General features: G+C 41.3%; 1 protein-coding gene across 4 annotated transcripts in view; it reads left to right on the top strand.

Annotated features, from left to right (window-relative positions):
- PAK1 (p21 (RAC1) activated kinase 1) overlaps window positions 1-20,951 on the top strand; it is a 144,027-nt gene that overhangs the window by 30,390 nt on the left and 92,686 nt on the right. The window contains exon 1 of one of the 4 annotated variants that reach the window (XM_090265698.1): window positions 13,391-13,451. The exons of the other annotated variants lie outside the window; for them this stretch is intronic. The gene's annotated coding sequence lies outside the window, so the exon portion shown is untranslated. Of the gene's footprint in view, window positions 1-13,390; window positions 13,452-20,951 lie in introns of those variants that run through there. 4 annotated transcript variants of the gene reach the window in all.

Genomic DNA, 20,951 nt, shown 5'->3' with positions numbered 1-20,951 from the left:
AAGGTGGATTAGCTCAGCTTTGACCTGAAACAGTGTTGGTACTTATGAAATTTTTCATTTCCAAGCTTTGTCATATTTTTGTCAGGTGCCGGTAACCTACTTTTTCAGAGCTCCAGAAACAGATAATTGGAATATGGGGTTCTTAACCCCAATTGTTTGAACAGCCTAAGCTCTCACCAAGGAGAGCCTAAACACAGAGGACTTTTTTGGAAGTTGGTAAAGGAGACCAAAAAGTACAACTTGAGAAACAACTCTGCCTCCTTCTTTTTGTGACATGGGTTATAGTGTCATCCTGTATTCTATTAAGTCAACTAATAGCAAATGTGTTACAGAAAGGTAACGACAATTAGAAGACCAAGGTTCAAGCTCTTGTTGGCCCTATATAATTTTGGGCAAATGATTTATACTTCCTAGGCCTATTCCTTTATGTGTTTTAATCCAGTGATTCTTTCCAGTGGGTGTGATCCTGCTGTCCAGGTAGCACACACCTCTGCTGCAAGGCTCTAGGTTACAGCTTTTTCCCCCTTCTTTTCTTAAGTCACAAATCCTTTCTCACTATCTAGTCTAAAAATATATTGAAGTCTCTCGTGATGTTCCCTCATTCTCGTTCTTGTTGAGATTTATACCGTTTTTATATCTTTACTGTCATTTTAGTGTGATTTTGGGTGAGAACATAGGTGAATATGTTTTTAATGTGCCAAATTTAACTATTAACAAATTTCAAAGGAAGATAAAGGAACAGAAAGTAAAGTTCCATTTATATCTGAAGTTGCAAGAACTTCATCATGAGAGTAAATGAGACGGTAGGCCTTCCCAGGAGATGTCCTGGGTTCAAATTTGATGTCATTGTCTACTAGGTTATAGGACCTTGGACAGATTACCCACCGAGACCTCATTTTTGAGAGAGAAAATTTTTTTTTAAAAAAGAGAAAAGGTGCATCAGAAATTGTAATGAACAGCAATCAAAACACAAGTTTGTTTTTAGCAGACCTTGACCAAATCCTTTCCTTTTTCTGGGGCCTCAGTTTCCCTATCTGGAAAATAAGGAAGTTGGCCTGGGTGCCTTCTGTTTTTCCTGTCCTTACTATTCTAAGGAGTTTGAGATTCTTCTGAATCTTGAAGAGCACTGGTCTTTTAATACTAACTTCCAGTCCCTTGTTCAAGGTGACTAAGGCTTAAGACACAAACAGGATTGGGTGTTCTGAAGTCAGCGTGTACCTGCTTACCATACTGATTAGAGCATGATACTTGAAAAAGAAGGAGGAATCAATCACAGTGTGAAATCCATGGCTCTTAGATAATACATGGTAAGTAGGCAGCTATTTGAAAACATTTTACCCATGTTTCTTTTCCTCTGGCATTAAGATAAGCCAGGGTACCTGAAGTCTTAGCATGGGAAGGAGCAGCTTTTTGTTCTTTGCAGTTACGATTATTGTCTGCTCTAGCAGGAGAGCGGGACAGTAGAATTATTATAATATTCAGTGATGAATGTATAATAGAGGATTGAACAAGGTATCATCTAAACCAAGAACAGGAAAGGGAGGAGAAGTCAATAAAGACTTCTCAGAGGAGCTGACATTTGAGTGTGGAATGAGTAGGAGTTCACCAGTTTGCAAATATGTTGATGTGTTTTAGAGTTGCTCTTCCCTTTTTCTGGGTTTCAACACAACCTTGAGGACTCATTCTTTGGGAAGTCTTTGGAGCCCAGTGGGAACTGAAAAGTTCTTTGGAAGTCTGGGTTAGTGTTTTTCTGATGTGGGCTTGGACTTCTCTTTATGTTGGTGGGGACATGGAGCAGCGAGATACTTGGCCAGAGTGCAGTTTTTAGTTTGTTTGAGGTTTGGATACTGTTAATAAGTATATGTCAGTTAAGCAGAAAACAATGTCTGCTCTTTTGAGAGCTACCTGAGAGAATTTCAGAGAGAATGGTTTCGTACCTTTACTTCCTGTCATCCCAGGCAGCCGTGGGGCCTTTAACCTATTTAAGGTACCTTAATGTTTAATTCTCCTAAAGTGTCTCTCCAATTTATTTCTCCTTTTGGACTAAAAGTTGGCTCTATTTTGGCTTTGCTTCTTTCTCTTTTGTTTTGTTTTGTGTTTTGTTTTATTGAGGGTCTGAACATCTTAGTAAGAATGGGACAAAACAGCCTGGCACAGAGATAATGAGTAAAGCAATTTTATTGTGTGAACGGCAAATTTTTGGAGGCAGCCGTCCGTCTCGAGAGACGATGGTGTAGCTTCTTAAGAGTCTATCTGCACCACCGAGAATGGCCGTGCAGTCCGACTCGGGAGTGACACGGTATCTGTCTCCTCCCGTGTTGAATCGACATCTTGCGATGACGGTGGAGTGTCCTCTCCAGTGAAGCTGAAGCTACAGAGCCTGGGCAGGGTGATATGGGGGGTCTGCTGTTGCCCATGCAGCAGACCCCCCCTCTCTTCGCAGCTGAAGGGTCCAAGGGAAAGACGGAGTCAATACAGCTTGGCTTCAGGTGCGCCGCAGGAGTTGCCGGTGTTGACTACAACGTCAAATCGCCTTAGGGACTCCGGCTCCGGATTTTCTGTCGGGGTTTACTCCCTTAGCCTTTCCCCTGAAGAGGTATGCCGCAAGGCAGCGGAGGTTTTTTGGAGTCAGAGTTTTCCTTCTCTGATGTGCCCTGACTGGAAGATCGAACCAGCGACACTTAGCTCGCAGGCCGACGCTCAATCCACTGAGCCAAACCAGCCAGGGCTAATTGTATGATATAAAGAAGATATTATTTCAGGATTGCACTAGATGGTCTATAAGCTCTCTCCCAGTCCCTAACAGTCCATTAATCTATGGTTCTGTGAATTTTTTATTTATGGGTACTAGAGAATGTGTGGTATTATCTGTATTAAAAACCCATGAAGAAGAATGTTGATTTTTAAATAGCTAACTCCAATGTGACAGTTATAGAAATAGGAAAGGTGATTTTCTGCTTATCAAATTCTAAAACAACAACCATGATTTTTGAACATTTTCCATGAAGTGATCAAGTGAACAAATGTTTCCTGAATACTATTTCTGAGAGGTAAGTCTTCTCTAAGAAAGGTTGATGACACAAAATAGGTATAAAATGGTGTTTCTGTCCTTGAGAAACTTTGATTTCATTAGGAATATAAGATGTATATGCTAAAAAAATCGAACAGTTCCACCAAATAAACCGCACAAACTTGAAGAGTTTAGAGAAAGGTGGATGATTAGCCGCCTGGGGCTGCTCTAACAGAGGACCACAGACTGGTTGGCTTAGAACAACGGGATATTACGGCCACACAGTTCTAGAGGCCAGAAGTCTGAAATCAAGGTGTTGGAAGCACCATGCTCCCTCTGAAGGCGCAAGGGAAAGACCTTGCCAGGCCTCTCTCCTAGCTTCTGGTAGCTTCAGGTGTTCCTTGGCTAGTAGATGGACATCTTCTCCCTGTTTCTTCACAGGCTTAACTCTGTGTTTGGCTCTTGTGTCCACACTTCCCCTTCTTCTAAGTACACCAATCATACTGGATTAGGGCCCACCCTAAGGACCTCATTTACCTTGATTGTCTCTGAAAAACTATTTTCAAATAAAGTCACATTCGGAAGGGCTGGGGTTAAGACTTTGACTTATCTTTTTTGGGGGGAGACACAATTCAGACACGTAACAGTGGGCTTGATGGTTAGGGAAAGAACTTGGTCAGGTAAGATTTTAATTAGCAGAGAAAAGTGGAGATGTTGTGAGATGAATCTTCAAGTTTTCAAACCCTCAGAAGAGGACATTCCACATAAATTCATCTTGATGGAACTAAGGAGTTCTGAGATTCCCCAAGCAGGGACATTTAGAGAAAAAAAATTACTTAAGTATTTTTCTTAGTTGTTTTTGTTCACAGTATACTATTGTGGACAGCTTTTCCTTTACTGTAAGCAATGTTACTGCTGCATGCACATTATCCTGTCTTGACCATTAAGGTGTTGATTGCGTGGTACATAAAAATTTGTTCTTAGGTAACAGTAATTATTTTACATAGTCGTTTATAATAATAGAAGCTATTTTGCTTGTAAATGTGTTAAGTTTACAAAAAATAGATGACAGAGAATCTCACATTAGAAAATAAGGGTAGATCATAAGATTTCTTAATCTGTGGCTCTTGGGATTAGGGTAGCAATTCTCAAGTATGGTCACTCCTTGAAAGCTTAAAAACATGTTGATACCCAGGTCCCACCCTGGACCAGGTAAATTAAATTTGGGGTGTAGGGGCAGGTATAGAACCCAGGCATTAGTGTTTTTTATTATTATGTTTTTTATTCTCATCCAAGGACATTTTTCCATTATGCTTAGAGAGAAAGAAACATTGATGTGAGAGAGGAGCATTGATTGGTTGGTTGCCTCCCGTACTCTCCTGGACCAGGGATCTAACCCGCAACCCTTCTGTTATGGGATGATGCTCCAACCAACTGAGCCACACAGGCCAGGGCCATCAGTGTTTCTTAAAAGCTCTCCAATTTGCATACTGGGTTGTAGCTCACTGGGTTAGAGGAATTAGAAGGAAACTGAATTCTTGTTCTTGCTGTGACCTTTGGGCATTTCCTAAAACTTTTGAGTCTCGGGTACCTCTGAGAATAAAGAAATCTAGGTATATTATCTCTAGCATGTACCAGCTGTTTAATAACCATGAGCAGATCACCGAGTTTTAGTTTTCTCATTTATAGGTTGGAGATAATTAAAACTACCTTCCAGGGTTGCTGTGAAAATAAAATATTTACAGGTGCTTCAGAATGTTTTGTTGATGCCAAAGTACTATATAAATGTGAGGGTTTTTTTTTTTTTTCTGTTTTGTTTGTTTGTTTGTTTTTAAATTTCACTGACAGGTAACTTGCCCGAGGTACAACTGCTTGGTGTCCCAGATGGGTTTGAAATCCATGTCTCCTGAATCTTTTTATTTCCCCATTAACTTGAAAGGTAATTTCCTTCTTTTTTCTTTCTTTCCTCCTTCCTTCCTTCCTTCCTTCCTTCCTTCCTTCCTTCCTTCCTCTCTCCCTCCCTCCTTCCCTCCCTCCATCCCTCACTCCTTCCCTCTCCCTTCCTTTCGTTCTTTCTTTCTTTCTTTCTTTCTTTCTTTCTTTCTTTCTTTCTTTCTTTCTTTCTCTTTCTTTCTTTCTTCCTTTCTTCCTTTCTTTCTTTCTTTTTTCAGTTCTTTCTGTTAAGTTGTGCCTGAATGCCTTCTTTGTTGGATACTTTCAGGCACCTTGGTATAGTGAACCAGTATATTGGTTTACTGGGAAGAACATGGTCTTCGGAGTTGCATGCATATGAAGTTCAGTTCTGGCTCCGTTACTAACCAAGTTATTTTAGCCTCTCTAAGTTTCAGTTTCCTATATGTTTAGTGGAGTATTAAATGCTCATCCGTGAGATGCTCTTCGCCGACGACGCAGCTTTGACATCACACTCCGAAGAGGGACTCCAGCAGCTAGTCACTTGCCTTTCCCACGCATGCAAGGAGTTCGGACTAGCCATCAGCCTGACGAAGACGAATGTTATGGCTCAAGGCACGGGGACTCCCCCATGCATCACCATCGACGGATACACCCTGGAGGTTGTCAACGACTTCACTTACCTCGGGTCCACCATCTCGAGCTCTCTGTCAGTCGACTTGGAGGTCAACCGGAGAATCGCCAGGGCAGCCACAGTTATGGCCAGACTGAACCGGCGAGCGTGGAACAATTCCAGCCTCACTGAGAAAACCAGACTGCGCATCTACCAAGCCTGCGTACTCAGCACTCTCCTCTATGGCAGCGAGACGTGGACCACCTACTCAAGGCACGAAAGGAAACTCAACAGCTTCCACATGAGGTGCCTGCGACGCGTCCTGCATGTCGCCTGGCAGGATAAGGTCCCCAACACCGAGGTGCTGAAGCGAGCCAATATGAGCAGTTTGCATGCAGTTCTTAGCGAGAGACGCCTCAGGTGGCTCGGCCATGTCAAAAGAATGGATGCAGGCCGTATCCCCAAAGACCTCCTCTACGGCGAGCTAGCAGAAGGCAAGAGGATGACAGGGCGCCCAAAACTGCGATTCAAAGACATCTGCAAAAAGGACATGACACAATGCTCCATCAATCTCAACACATGGGAAGTTCAAGCAGACGACCGCCTAGCCTGGAGGCTCGCGGTCAGGCAAGGTACGTCACGGGCAGAGGCTGCGCGCAACGAGGAGGCGGTCCAGAAAAGATCGAGGCGGAAGCAGCGTCAACAGCAGCAACAATGGCCATCTGCCTTCACCTGTACCAAGTGCGGCAGGGATTGTCACTCCCGAGTCGGACTGCACAGCCATTCTCGGCGGTGCAGATAGACTCTCAAGAAGCTACGCCATCGTCTCTCGAGACGGACGGCTGCCGCCGCCGACGACGACGACGACGACGACGACGACGAAATGAGAAAATAATGTGAAAGCACTTAGCACTATGCTTGGTATATCAAGCACTGGCAATTGTGGCTTATTGTTATTATGCGGGGCTATGATGGGGGGATACTTTTAGTAGATCAGTAGTATAGTAGAGGCCTTTCCATTTCACTTCACTGAGCAGAGTCATCTCCTTTTGGTGGCTGTTGGGAGTGGGCTTGGTTGGGTACCTTCCGGAGTTTTTATTATAATAATTTTAATTTGTATAATTCTATATTGTTTTAAAGATACTTTTACAAGCTGTTTTCATTTAATCCTCACAATAATCTGTGAGGAAAATGTCCTTATATAGTCAATAAGAAAACCACAGCTTATAGAGATGAAGTGACTTGCAACTAGTCACCTTATGAATAAGTTATGGAGACAGTTATTCTTTAAGGGAAATCCCCAATCTTTGAGGCCTTGGGTTTTGTTTCAGCTGGACTTTTGGTTTTAGAATGGGCTTTCTGATGTAAACCCAGGAAACCTTAGTTTTGTAGTTGTATTCATGTTCTATTGCTGCATAAAAAAATCACCTGCAAAACTTAGTAGCTTAAAAAATAAACATATATTATCTCACACAGTTTCTGAGGGTCAGGAATCTTAGAATGTCCAGGCTGGCTGGTTCTGGCTCAGTGTCTCTAATGAGGTTACAGTTAATCTGTTGCCCAGGGCCCAGGGCAACAAGCATCTGGAGTCTCTCCTGGGCTTGAAGGATCCTCTTTTATGTTCATTCATCTGGTTGCTTATTGGTCAGTTTCTTGCTGGCTGTTGACTGAAGTCTTTAATTCCTTGCTACACAGCCTCCCCGTAGGGCAGCTCACAACAGGGAGCTGGCTTCCCCAAAATGAATGACCCGAGAGAGAAGAGACCAGAACAGAAGCTGCAGTATCTTTTGTAATCTAATTTAAAAATGACATACCATTACTTCTGCTGTATTCTTTTGCTTACACAGATTGACCTTTCTACCAGGATACTTAAGGGTGCAAATACCAGGAGACAGGGATCACTGGCTGCTGTCTTGGGGGCTGGCTACCACAGCTGTAGAAAAACTTTGAGGTCTAGGCTATACATATCATTTATTAAGAAGTTAACCTTAATACACAGTTGAGATTCTATTCCATGATCCAGGATTCCCTTATGCTTTTAAGGGATGGTTTCTCAGGACGCAGGGGGCAGGGAATCCATCAGAAGCCTCCTGTGTCTCATTTGTCTACTATCAATCTTTCTGCCTGTGTTTATAGTCGGTTACATACTACGGAGGGCTTGGGAGCCTGAGAGGATTTCTTTGTTATGGGATGCTATCCGGTGAAATTCTCCTTGAAAGCCGGAGCATTTTGATTCTTTTACCTGTAGAGAAAGTTGGTTAAAGGAACTGTACATGCCTTCAGCACTTAGTGCTTTTAAAAACTCTTTCATGTTCATTTCCATGTGATCATCTCAAAGTAGCACAGTAGTGTGATGAGATGGGAAAATGACTGCCTTTTAAGTAAGTACCTCTTGAATTTGAGTTCCAGCTTTAGCACTAATTGACTGTGTGATTTTGGCAAAGTCATGCTCTCTTTCTTGGCCCCACTTTCCTTAAGTATAACATGGAGGTGTTAAAGTAGGTCTTGGGGTTTTGAAGTGCAACCTCACGGGCTACTGGGGTGAGATGGGAAAGTGGGAAGAGGCTGAGTAAGTGGAACTTCCCCACCTCCCTTTCAGCCAGAACAGCTCTCTTACTTTTTAATCTGTTTCAATATTGGTGTTTCTATAAGATTTGATTAAAAGAAAGAGGTTGAGAAGTTTTTAAAACTTGGAAACCAGTGGATTGAATGATCTCAAAGGACTTCCCTGTGCAAAGGAAGAGGTTGGTTTTTCTGATGTCATTGGGCAAGCAGTAGCCTAAGAAGTACTAGAGTACCCTCTTTTCTGCATTTCTTCAGATAGTAACAGCAGGTCAGTGGAACTACCTGTCTCTTAAGAAACCTAGACTTTTATATCACCCTTTCCTCCTTAGATTTATTTTTTCCAGTGATGGGAGAGATGGACAATTGCTGCTGATGGTTGCATCTCCCACCTCTAAGGTGGTGTAGCTTTTTTAGGAATCAGGATCCAGATATCAAGGGGCAAAGGCTTTTCTGAGAGAGGCGGAAGTCATGGAACAGGGTTCCTGGGAGAAGCGGAGGTGAGGTGAGAGGGCTTGTCTTCTAAATGGGCCTCTGCCTCCTGTGGATAATTTAGATGTAAACATACTTTCCCTGGCCTATTACTGGCCCCCAAGGCCATCTGTCTTTTGGAAGCTAAACTAATGGAGTGGGTAGAGGTGGGATGAATTCAGATGAATCTTGCTTTAGACAGCTTGGGAGGGTTCTTGTCTTTTGGTGGCTCCAACACTTTTTGTTATTTCCCTGTTGGCTGCAGAAGGCAGATCTTTGCCAGCTGATTGAATCTAATCTGTAGCCATCTTTCCCCTATTCTCTATTCTCTTACTTTCCAGGCAAATATTCTTTTCGGAATAGAAGCCTGGAGATGAATGATTTAGTGGAAAGAGGACTGGACTTAGAATCAGCTCTGGGTGAAGTTCTAGCTCTCCTACTTGCTTGTGTGAACTTGGGCAAGTTTCTTAATCTTTTTGCTTTTTTCTTCATATGTAAAATAGGATCACTGTGAAGGTTAAAGGAGATAAGCATGTATAGCACTGCACCTGCCCCATAATGCATGCTTACTAGGTGCTAAGTATTTACATGTCATTATTATTGTATTTATATCTTTGAGAATTTAGGATGGAGGCTAATTAAATTATAAAAATATCTTAAAATAACAAAATTAATACTGGAAGAAATGGTACAGATCATCTTTTACAGTTGGCACAATTTATAATTGGAATTACTCAGACTCAGAGTGAAGAAGTAAATGGCCCAAGGTCATCCAGTGGAGGCAGCAGGGACTCAGTTTACAATGTTTGATTCTCCAATGACAGGAGTGTCTCAGACCAGTCTCGGTGGCTGGGCCTGGATTAGCTATCCACACTAGGTTCCTAAATTTATGCTTTGAGGGACATTAATCTGTGAACCCAGAGAAACCAGTGGCCATCTTGAGTTTGGATACTGCTGGGTAAAGTCAATCTAGTAACTTGTTACTCTCCTGAGAAGTATTACCTGGTATAGACCTGGGCCCCTGCAGATGTACTTGGTTGTTCTTTCCTTGACAATTTAACCTCTCCTTCCCTCTTTATAAATTAAAAACGAATCCTGAAAAGAGCAAGCAAGTATAGCCATGATGTCTCTGGGAGTTAATGACTTAGTGTGCTGGAATGGCAGTATGGCAAGAAGGAGGGAAGGAGAATGGAAAAGATCAGAAAATTACTTGGGTATTTCCACCCCCCCCCCCCAAATTCTGCTAAAGGCTGTTCTTTCTGTTGTGTGTAGAGAGAATCGCAGAATTTTAGGACAGAAAATTCCCTTTAAGGGCATTGAACTCAGCCTTTACCCGATGATTGAATACCTTTTGCAAAGTTCCTGCCAGGTATTTCCTCAATATCTGCTTGCATACTTCCATGGCAGAGGGCAGGAAATGACTGCTAGAGGCAGTCATTTTCATGGTTTGACTTTGTCTCTTAAAACTAAAATCTGCTCTACTATGGCTTCTAATCACTGGCCTCTCACGTGAGGAAACTTAAGCTCAGGCAGATGCAATACTGTATGTCAGGCCAATGGGTGTGTATCTTCCATTCCTCATACAGCTAAGGGGATCAGGCAAGACAGACCCAGGATTTCAGTTCTAGAGCCTCAAATCCATCCTCATGTCATTGTGGGTGGGTAGTTTTTATTAAAATTATTTATTCTTTTTCATGGACTTGTTGAATTTATTAGAATCATTAGAAATTATTATTATTAGAAGTTGTTTTACTACTAGAAAGAAATATGCTGATTATATTGTATGTTTTTTATCATTTTATAGATTAGTAACTGTTAAAGACATCAGTCAAAGTGACAAAGAAATTCAGTGACAGGACTGGGTTCAGGAGCCTGGTCTCCTGGTAGCCAGTCCTGGATGTCTTTCTATAGATTGCTCTTTCAAAGAAGCTGTTACCAAAGGTAAAAACTTTTTATCTTAAGTGCCACATGGCCTGTGTACTTGAGATTTCTATTAGAAGAGACAGCATCCGTTAAAAGTTACATAGATTTCCACCTAAAAATATCATGCTGTTTAATCTAAGAATATCATGCTGTTTTTCAACATCACAAGAGAAGGTAAAAGGTTCCTTCTGTAAATATTTATAGTACACCTATAGGAGCTCATGCACCAAATTCTTGAAAATTTCTATTTCAGGACGAAACTCAGAAATCTTCATTTTTGTGAAACTTCCTGACTGTTCCCTTTCCCCACCCTTATCCCTCATGGGAATGTTCCTCATAGCAGAACTTCTTGTGCTGCACAGGCAATATGAGGGGTGACCTCAAAAAACCTGGAATTATCTTCTAAAGGGCAGTCTCCTTGTAGTAAAGGCTTCCCTGGCTAGGTGAGTGTTCTAGGAACCCATCTGTAGCAGTGTACTGTCTGGCGTTGTTGTGAGAGGCTGCATTCAGCTTCAGTGAATTCTTTTTGAAGACTCAGCACGTTTGCCCATTTCATGATGGGTGATTTATAAGTGCACCTGCCCGCGCAGTGCTGAGTTGTGAGCGGTTTTTGACCAAAAAACTGGCATGACCTTCATGCCCCACTCTCCCTATCCACCCGATTTTTCCTCGAGCAAATTTTTTTTTAGTTTTCCCAGATAAAAAAAGTCCTCAAAGGGAAATGTTTTGCTGATGTGGAAGAGGTGAAACAAAAAATGACAGAAGCATTAAAAGGCATCAAAGTCGACGAGTTCAAAAACTGTTTTGAGCAGTGGAAAAAAGGTCTCGATAGGCGTATTGCGTCAAATGGAGAGTACTTTAAAGATGACTGAAGTTTAAACATGAAGTTTAAACACAATTTTTTAAAAATTCTGTTTTTTGGGGTGGGGTCTCCCCTTGTATGGTGTGGTGAAAAGAATATGGACATTGGAATCAAACAGGCAGACCTGGGTTGGATTTTGACTCCAAATAATTCAGGTAAAGTGCTAATCAGTGTGCTAGACACACAGTAAGAATCCGTGAAATGTTAACTTACCTTTTATGGTAATAATTTGTGTTGTTACTTATGTCTTATCTCCATCTTTAACCTAGGAGCTCTCAAGGGCAGTATTGTTTTTTCAAATGGGAAGTCATAACCCATAGGTTGTGGATTTAATGGAATAAGTTGGACTAGCATTTTAAAAAAGTCAAGTAGCCCTGGCTGGGTAGCACAGTTGGTTAGTGTCATCCCCATACGTCAACGTTGAAGGTTTGAGTCCCAGTCAGGGCACATGCAAGAATCAACCAATGAATGCATGAATGAGTGGAACAACAAATCGATGTTTCTCTCTCTCTTTTCCTTTCTCTCTCTCAAAATCAATTAAAATTAACAAAAAAGTCAAATGAAAAAGTCAAATAGAATACACCAGAGGAAATATCAGAATACATTGTATATTAGAGAGAGGACCATTTTTGTGAAACATGTGTTTCAGTTTTTATATAGATGTTTGTGCATTTATGTGTACGCATATGCATGTGCACTGGGTTTCCATATAAATTGTATTCTTATTATAGGTTGTAGTCAGAAGACTTTGAGAAAACCTGCTTTAGGGAAGAGACTGCCTGCTATTTATGTATTTTATTTACAGGACCTACCTAGCACAGAGTCTGGAACAAATCTGATGCACATGTCAGTAACATGAGTCAGCCTGAAATTAATTGCTTAATATATTATACAGACAGTAAATGCAATATAGTTTCAAAGAAGGGGTATAATTATCTTGAGAAACAGTTTAGCAAAGTAGTTGAGAGTTTAGCTTTCTGGTGTCTGAAGGTCTGGGGGTAAATTGCAGCTCTGCTGCTTACTGGCTAAGTCAATAAGGCAAGTTATTAACCTCTCTTATCCTCATTTTCTTTATCTCTAAAATGGGGATAATGATTACCTCAGGTTGTGAAGATTAAATGGAATAGAGTAGTATAGTGGCTGGCACATACTTGCATACTATTTTCATGGGCTGAAGTGGTCATGGGAGGCTTTTTTGAGGAAGCAGGCATTTGTCCTTGAAGTACTGGTAAGAATTAGATGCAGGGTATGTTTGACATGTCCTGTATGTGTCTAAGCATTCTGTTAAAAGCCCTAAGTGTCTTTTTCTCTTACGTATCCTTTCTCCATGATTTCTCTCATTACCATACCCACAGTCTTTTTTCTCTTCAAAACCACTTCCTGGGGAGAAAGTCCAAGGTAAGTTGTTAAAATTCTCCTTTGATCCCTCCCAGAGGCTGGTTTTTTCCCATTGACAGGGAAGAGGAAAAAAATCCAGGTTGTCTAACCCGAGTAATACTTTCAGGCAGAATGCCTACCTTAACCTTGCAAAAGAGTAGGGGCTCAGTTTAGCCCCTGTAGGATAAATACGATATGATTGAACAAAATGAACTAACAAGCAAAACAGAGACAGACTCATAGATGGAGAGCAGATGACAGCTCGTGGGGGCGGGGAAGCAGATGGAGAGATTGAGCAAAAAGGAAAAGGACTCATGGACATGGGCAACAATGTGGTGGTTGCTGGGGAGAGAGGTGTATAAGGGGACTAAACGGTAAATGGAAAAAAATACAATAAAGATTAATTTTAAAAAAAGAGAAAGAAAAGAAGAAGAAGGAAGAAAAGAAAGAGAAAGAAAGAAAGAAAGAAAGAGAGAGAGAGAAAGAGAGAGAGAGAGAGAGAGAGAGAAAGAAAGAGAGAGAAAGAGAAAGAAAGAGAGAGAGAGAAAGAAAGAAAGAAAGAAAGAAAGAAAGAAAAAGAAAGAAAAAGAGAAGGAAGGAAGGAAGGAAGGAAGGAGGGAAGGAGGGAAAAGAAAGAAACCTTAGACAAAGTAAATAAGAAGAGTTCTTGGCTTCTGGTCCAAAGCCCAGGCTGGAACTCCAGAGGGCAGGTCCTTGAGAAGGTAGGCAACTGGGAATGTGGGGAGACAGGTCAGCCCTGTCTCTGACTTCTGATGATGCTGGAAGGGAGCTGTTTTCAACTGGGTAGGAGGAAGAGAGAGGATAAGGGAGTAGGGAAGGGAAAGAGAAAGTGCTTGCAAGGTATCTGTGTTAGCTGTGGAAGTAGCACCAATCTGAGTGAGTGTCAGGAGACCTGGTTTTCAGTTCTGACTTTCCTACTGAATCTCTGTTCCTTTGTAAACTACTTTCCCGTTTTAGGCCTTGGTAGAGTAAGAGGCTCTTTAAAACCCTGTTTTAAGTCTAAAACTTTTATACCTGTTTAATAAAGTCTAGAAGAGAGATGGAAATAAAATACTCGAGGAGTTCAGAGGAAGAGGAGGAAGAGAACGTCTACTCGATTTGTTTAGTCCATACTAGAATTTCTCACCCTTAAGACTATTGCTATTTTGGGTTGTATAATTCTGTTTGGGGCTATGAGGTTGTTCTGTGCATTGCAGGATATTTAGCAGCATCGTGTTGTCCTCTACCTACTAGATGCCAGTAGCTTCTACTCCCTACCCTCACCCCCAGGTGTGACAATCAAAAATGTCTCTAGACGTTTTTGTCCCCTGGGTGACAAAATCAACCCTAATTGAAAATCAGAGGTCTAGCCCTGACTGTTGTGGCTCAGTGCGTTGGGCATCATCCCGTAAAGTGAAAGGTTGCTGGTTTGATTCCTAGTCAGGGCACATGCCTAGGTTGCGATTTGAGCTCTGGTGGGGGCACGTGCAAGAGGCAACCAGTTGAGGTTTCTCTCTCACATCAGTGTTTCTCTCCGTCTCTTTTTCCCTCCCTTCCCCCTCTCTAAAAGTAAAAAAAAAAAAAAAAAAAAAAAAAAATATATATATATATATATATATATATATATCGTCGTCGGCAGCCGTCCGTCTCGAGAGACGATGGTGTAGCTTCTTAAGAGTCTATCTGCACCACCGAGAATGGCTGTGCAGTCCGACTCGGGAGTGACACGGTATCTGTCTCCTCCCGTGTTGAATCGACATCTTGCGATGACGCTGGAGTGTCCTCTCCAGTGAAGCTGAAGCTACAGAGCCTGGGCAGGGTGATATGGAGGGTCTGCTGTTGCCCATGCAGCAGACCCCCCCTCTCTTCGCAGCTGAAGGGCCCAAGGGAAAGACGGAGTCAATACAGCTTGGCTTCAGGTGCGCCGCAGGAGTTGCCGGTGTTGACTACAACGTCAAACCGCCTTAGGGACTCCGGCTCCGGATTTTCTGTCGGGGTTTACTCCCTTAGCCTTTCCCCTGAAGAGGTATGCCGCAAGGCAGCGGAGGTTTTTTGGAGTCAGAGTTTTCCTTCTCTGATGTGCCCTGACTGGAAGATCGAACCAGCGACACTTAGCTCGCAGGCCGACGCTCAATCCACTGAGCCAAACCAGCCAGGGCTATATATATATATATATATATATATATATATATATAAACACACATATTTATATATGAAAATTAGTGATCCATATACATGCAAGTTGCAGGGACTACTAAAATTAATTTAAAAAATAAAAATTTCATATTTATATAGCACTTACTATGTGCCAGACACTGTTGTAAGCCTTTGAACATATTAGCTTATTTAATCTCCAAAATAATCCTATGAGTTAGGTAGTTACTGTCCTTGTTTTACTGATGAGGAAACTGAGGGAAAAGGGTTAAGTGAATTAATAGAAGCTAATGTTTTTATGAATTGTTATGTGTCAGGGACTCTGCTAAATGCCTTACCTCTGTGTTCTCTCATTTAATCCTCACAGTTGCTCTGGGGGGTTGGTACAGATGTTATTGCTGTTTTACAGATGGGGAAGCTGGAGTGTGCCTACCCCTGTACTGAGCATTGGGGGCACTCTGGAATAGACTCGTTTCCAGAGCCCTTTTTCCTATTTTATCTTACTGTGAAGTAGGTAGCAATATGGTACTTCCTGCTTTTCGAGTTTGCTTTACCCCACTTTGCTTTTAATGAAAGACCTACATTAGCCTTGTTTTGCTAACCAAAAGAAATCCAAAGAGGATTTTCTCTTTTGTGAAGAAAAGCAAGAAGTGAAATAGCGTTCAGCATTTGTTTTGCAGAGTTAAAGAGGCAGCGTGCTCACCCCAAGCAGAAAGTGGCATCACCAAGCTCCTTCCCTGGGACTACGCTCAGCATCCTAGCATCAAGTGGCCATGACTTGGAGCTGGGTCTATGAACATCTGTGCTTTATCTTGATTTATTTTGTGACTTTGTTAGCAAGATGTGTCCTAAGGTAATTGCTTCTTTGCTTTATGCCCTTTCAGCTTATCAAAGGTTTCATAGGAATGCTCTACTCCTGGATAGCAGGGGAGACCTGTGTCCTCATTTTATATCTGAAAGAAACTGAGACTCAGAGAAAGGGGCAGAAACTGGTGACTGACATTTGCAGGCAGTCAGGTGACAACATGCAAACATGCAGCAAAGAAAAACTGAGCCCCGCATTGTGGAGGGAAAGCTGAGAGAACCTCCTCCTGATTGGTTATTTAAAGTTTGTTGGTGAGTTTTTCTTACGCATATGTACCCTACTACCCATTTCTTCCTGACTGACACTAGCTTTGTATCACAAGTTAATTATATTATAATTAGCTTATTTTTTAACTATCTGACTTCTGCAACTTCGTATCCCGTAACCTTCATAAGTATATAGGCTTTTGTGTAACCAGACTGTTTTGTTTACCACAGTATCTCAGCACAGTGCCTTGCATGCAGTAGCTACTTTTATTTGTGAAATTTCTGAATCAGTAGATACATGGGAAGGGGAGTGAGAGTCAGAGAGATTGATTTATTCAAGATTAGACAGCAGTTTGGTAGCAATTTTGGGACTAGATATGGTTTTTCCTGTCTTCAGATCCAGAATTCTTTGTAAAACATTGTGCTGCTTGCCATATACCTATTATATGATTGGGACTACTATAGGATCTTGCTGTGTGGCCTTGGCAAATTACTCAGTTTTCCCTTCTATAAACAAAAGTTTTAAACAGCTGTTCTTTTCTCCTTTCCATCTTTGGTTGCCCGCCAGCGATGTCCTGGTGTGGCTTCCAAACACAGAATGGTAAGTGTCTACTGAGAACCAGGGAAGCCCCATTCCATTCTCCTTGCCAACCCAGAACTAGAAATCATGTTATCTCTCCTGAACAACTACTTCCTCTTTTAGTGGTGATGTGGTTGTGGTCAGGGTATATAGATTGAAACAGAAAGTAAGTCTGGGTTCTGGGGGAAGAAGGCAATTGGGGTTCCTACTTGTACCCCTTCTTTATTCAGGATTACACATTGAGTGCCTAGGTTCACGTACTTTGGAGCTTTCTTACTCATTTTAAATTTTGGGGTCTGCTCATTTTCCTTTTAACTTGTGGGGAAAAGGTACAAACCTACTTAAGTTAGATGAGAAAAATGTCCTTGTTTGGGTCAGTAAAATTAGTGACAAGAAATGTCTATTGAGAGGAAGTAAGTGTCTTAGGATATCAGCTGTGTATAAGGCAATTTCAAATCTGTTCTTTTACCTCATTTTGCAGCCATCTTGCAAAGGTAGTGATTACTATTATTATCCTGATTTTACAGATAAGTAAGGCTGAGTGAGAAGTCATGGTTATTCAAGTAGTGAACAGTAGAACCAGGATTTGAACCTAGGTTTGACTCTTAAGATGAGCGGGTGTTCTTGCCATTCTATCATATTGTGTGTGCGTGCATGTGTGTGTGTGTTTAGTGGCTTTATTGAGATAATAATTTACATACCATAAAATTTACTTAAAGTGTGTAATTCACTGTTTCTTTAGAATAGTCACAGATCATCACCAAAATCTAGTTTTATAATGTTTTGTCCTCCTAAAAGAAACCTGTTAGTAATCCCTCACTATTCTCCCCTATCCTCGTCATCCTAGCCCTAGGCAACTATTAATCTGTTTTTTGTCTTTATAGAATTGATTTGCCTATTTTGGACATTTTATGTAAATGGAATTTTATAATATGTGGTTTTTGTATTTCATTTCTTTCACTTAGTGTGTTTTCAAGTTTTATTAATGTTGTAATATGTATCGTTTCTTTTTATTGCTGAATAATATTTGGCAGTATTTTTTGCTGAATAATAATCCATTGTATGAAATGCTATTTATCTCTATCCATGTAATTGTACTTATTGCTAAATAATATTCCATTGTATGGATATACCACATTTTATTTATCCATTCATTGGTGGACCTTTGGGTTGTTTTTGTCTTTTTTTTTCTTCCTGTTATGAATGACACTGCTGTGAATAATTATGTACAATTTTTATGTGGATTTATACATTTATGTGAGGTATAGATCTAGGAGTAGAGTTGCTGGATTATACAGCAACTCTATTTCAACTTTTTGAGGAACTGCCAGACTTTTTCCCAAAGGGACTGCACCACTTTATATTGTTCCAAAGGTTATAATTTTTCCACATCCTCATCAATAATTGTTATTTTTGTATTTTTTTTATTACAAACATCCTAGTGAGTATGAAATGGAATCTATATTGTGATTGGATTTGGATTTCCTTAATGACTAGTGATATTGAGCATCCTTTTAAGTGTTTATTGGCCATCTGTGTATCTTTGGACAAAAACCTATTCAGAGCCTTTATTCATTTTTCCCCTCATTTTTTTCTTTTTTTCCCCATCACCATTTATTTCCCCATACCCTCCTACATCTCCATCCCCCCTTCCCTTCCACAGTTACCACACTGTTGTCTGTGTCCACGAGTTCTTCCTTTTCGGGGAAGGGAGGGCCACGAGTTATTTGTCTTTTTACTATTATTATAAGAGTTCTTAACATATTCTGGGTACAGTTACATTATCAGATATATGATTTACAGATATTTTCTGTGAATTGTCTTTTCACTTTCTTTTTTTTTTCAGATTTAATGTGTTTTATTGATTAAAATATTACATTTGTGCCAATTTCCTTTCCCTCTGCTCCCCTCCACCCGTGACCCCCCTCCCTCCAGTTGTCCCCCCCTTTTAGATTATGTCCATTAGTTGTGCATACAGTTCCTCCCAACCTCTCTCCGTCTATTCCATTCCTTCCTACCTTGATCCCCAATTCCTATATCATCTCCCTCCCTTTCCCCACTCCCCCTCCCTGTTGACCTCCCCCCAATATGCTTCCCGTACCCACAGTTCCTTTTCCACTCTCGTTGCCTATTTAGTTTGCCTTTGTTTCATCTCCTTAGCTTCTGTTTTTTAAACCAGTCCCTTTAACATCTCATATAACAGTGGTTTGGATCTAATGAACTCTTTCAGTTTTATTTTGTCCTGGAAACACTTTCTCTGTCCTTCTATTCTGAATGACAATTTCGCTGGATAGAGTATTCGTGGTTGTAGGTTTTGGATTTTCATTACTTTGAATATTTCTTGCCAGTCCCTTCTTGCCTGTAGGGTTTCCCTTGAGAAGTCTGCTGATAGTCTAATTGGGACCCCTTTGTACATAATTCTTTTCTTCTCTCTTGCTGCTTTTAAGATTCTCTCTTTATCTTTAATTTTTGACATTTTGATTATAATGTGTCTTGGAGTGGTTCTCCCTGGGTCCAGTCTCTTGGGAACTCTCCTTGCTTCCTGGACCTGCAAGTCTATTCCCTTCCCCAAGTCTGGGAAGTTCTCCTTTATTATATTTTCACTCAATTTTTCAAGTTCTAGTTCATCTTCCTCATTCTCTGGCAAACCAATGATTCTTATGTTGGGCCTTTTATAACTGTCCCAGAGTTTTCTGATCCTCTCATTGTTGCTTCCCATTTCCTCTCGCTGCATTGGTTGACTGCTTGTTCCTTCTCCATATTCCAGTTTGTTGAAATGAACTCTGGATTTTTTTTCCTCACCATCTGTCTCGTATGCGGTTTTGTTCCTTTCGTTATGAAAGTTTTTCGCTTCTTTCTTATCTTTTTCCTGCTCTTTTGTGAATTCTGTAAGCCACCTGATAACAATGGCCCAGAACTGAGCCTCTGACAGGTTTCTTATCTGTTCATCTGTCAGGTTCTCTATCTGCTGCCTGGTGAGCTGTGTCACCGGGATTTCTATAGTTGTCTGCCTCATTTTGACAGATGCGTTTTGTTTTCTTGGGCCGGCTGTCGGGGCAGTGCCTGTGTACGCGTCACAAGTCAGCGACCGGCGCCTGTCTGCGACCTATTTCGCAGCCCTGTGGTGCTTTCTTTCTTTGGGGGCGGGCAGGGGTCCAAGATGGATTCACACAGTTATTCAGCTAGGAGACCGGGATCTGTCCTCCCGCCCCCCTGGGCCTCACTGTTCAAGGCGATATGGTGGCTGCTCTCCCCAGCGCTGGGGTCGCGCACTGCCAGGGGCTTGACTGCCGCCGGGATTTTTCGCCGCCCCGCAGCTCCGCAAACAGCTTTGCCCTCTTTAACTCTTACCTGCCCAAATGGCACCGCTGGTTTATAACTTCATATGTTGGGCTTCCGTGTAGTTTTATTTTCTGGAATTTCTAGTTATCCTTTGTTTTGAAGTAGTTGTATTCCTCTCTAGTTGTAGAGGGAGACCTAGCGTGTCCGTCTAAGCCTCCATCTTGGCCGGAAGTCCTCTTTTCACTTTCCTGTTGCTCTTGTTTGCAGTGCAAAACTATTTAATTTTGATGTAGTATAATTTATTGTATTTAGTTTTTCTTTTGCTTTTTGTGCTTTTGGTGCCATATCTAAGAAACCACTGCCTAATCCAAGGTCATGAATATTTACACTTATATTTTCTTCTAAGAGTTTTGTAGATTTAGCTCTAGGCTGTATTTTGAGTTGCTTTCCTTTTTTTTTTTTTTTTTTTTTTTTTTTTTGGTATGGTATGAAGTAGAGGTCCAATTTCATATTTTGCACATGAAGCCAACCTGAATGGAGCTCCTCCTGGCCAAATCAGGGTCTGAGTACACTGAGGAGGGAATCTTTTAGGGGAGGAGGCCACCTGCTAAAGCCTTTCTGAACTTCATAGTTAAAATTAATCCTTTTTCTTCTGGAGTATTTACTTGGTTCTTCCTGTTTTCATGATTAACTCTTATCTGTAGTCTGATTCATTAGCTGTTCCTTGAATGCACCCAATACACAACACATGACATTGCATCTAGTAGACACTCAGGGAAGGCCAATGGAGCGGTGGAGGGAATGAGTTCTGGCTTGTGAGTCTTATTTGTTGTGAGTCACATAAGTTGCTCTTACTTGAAGTCTGTTCACAGGCTAAGGTCTATTCTTAGGTTAAGGTCTAAGAGGCTCTGACTACAGGAAACGGTTTGGACCATCGTACTGCTGAGTCAGATGCCTGCCCTATGCCAGAGCTGTTTCTGAGAAAATTATATATTTGCACTCCAAATAGTTCCTTAAAAATTTTCTCCACATTTTCATCCCAAATAAAAGAATTTCTGGCTACAGGTATATGGGTATTTAAAGCTGGAAAAAATAGCAGCTACCTCCCTCTACCAAAAAACTTGTCTCAAACTGT

The sequence above is a fragment of the Furipterus horrens genome, unplaced genomic scaffold (genome assembly GCF_987537825.1).
Source record: "Furipterus horrens unplaced genomic scaffold, mFurHor1.1.pri manual_scaffold_2, whole genome shotgun sequence".
Classification (NCBI taxonomy): Eukaryota; Metazoa; Chordata; class Mammalia; order Chiroptera; family Furipteridae; genus Furipterus; species Furipterus horrens.
This window is presented reverse-complemented; position numbering and strand designations above follow the sequence as displayed.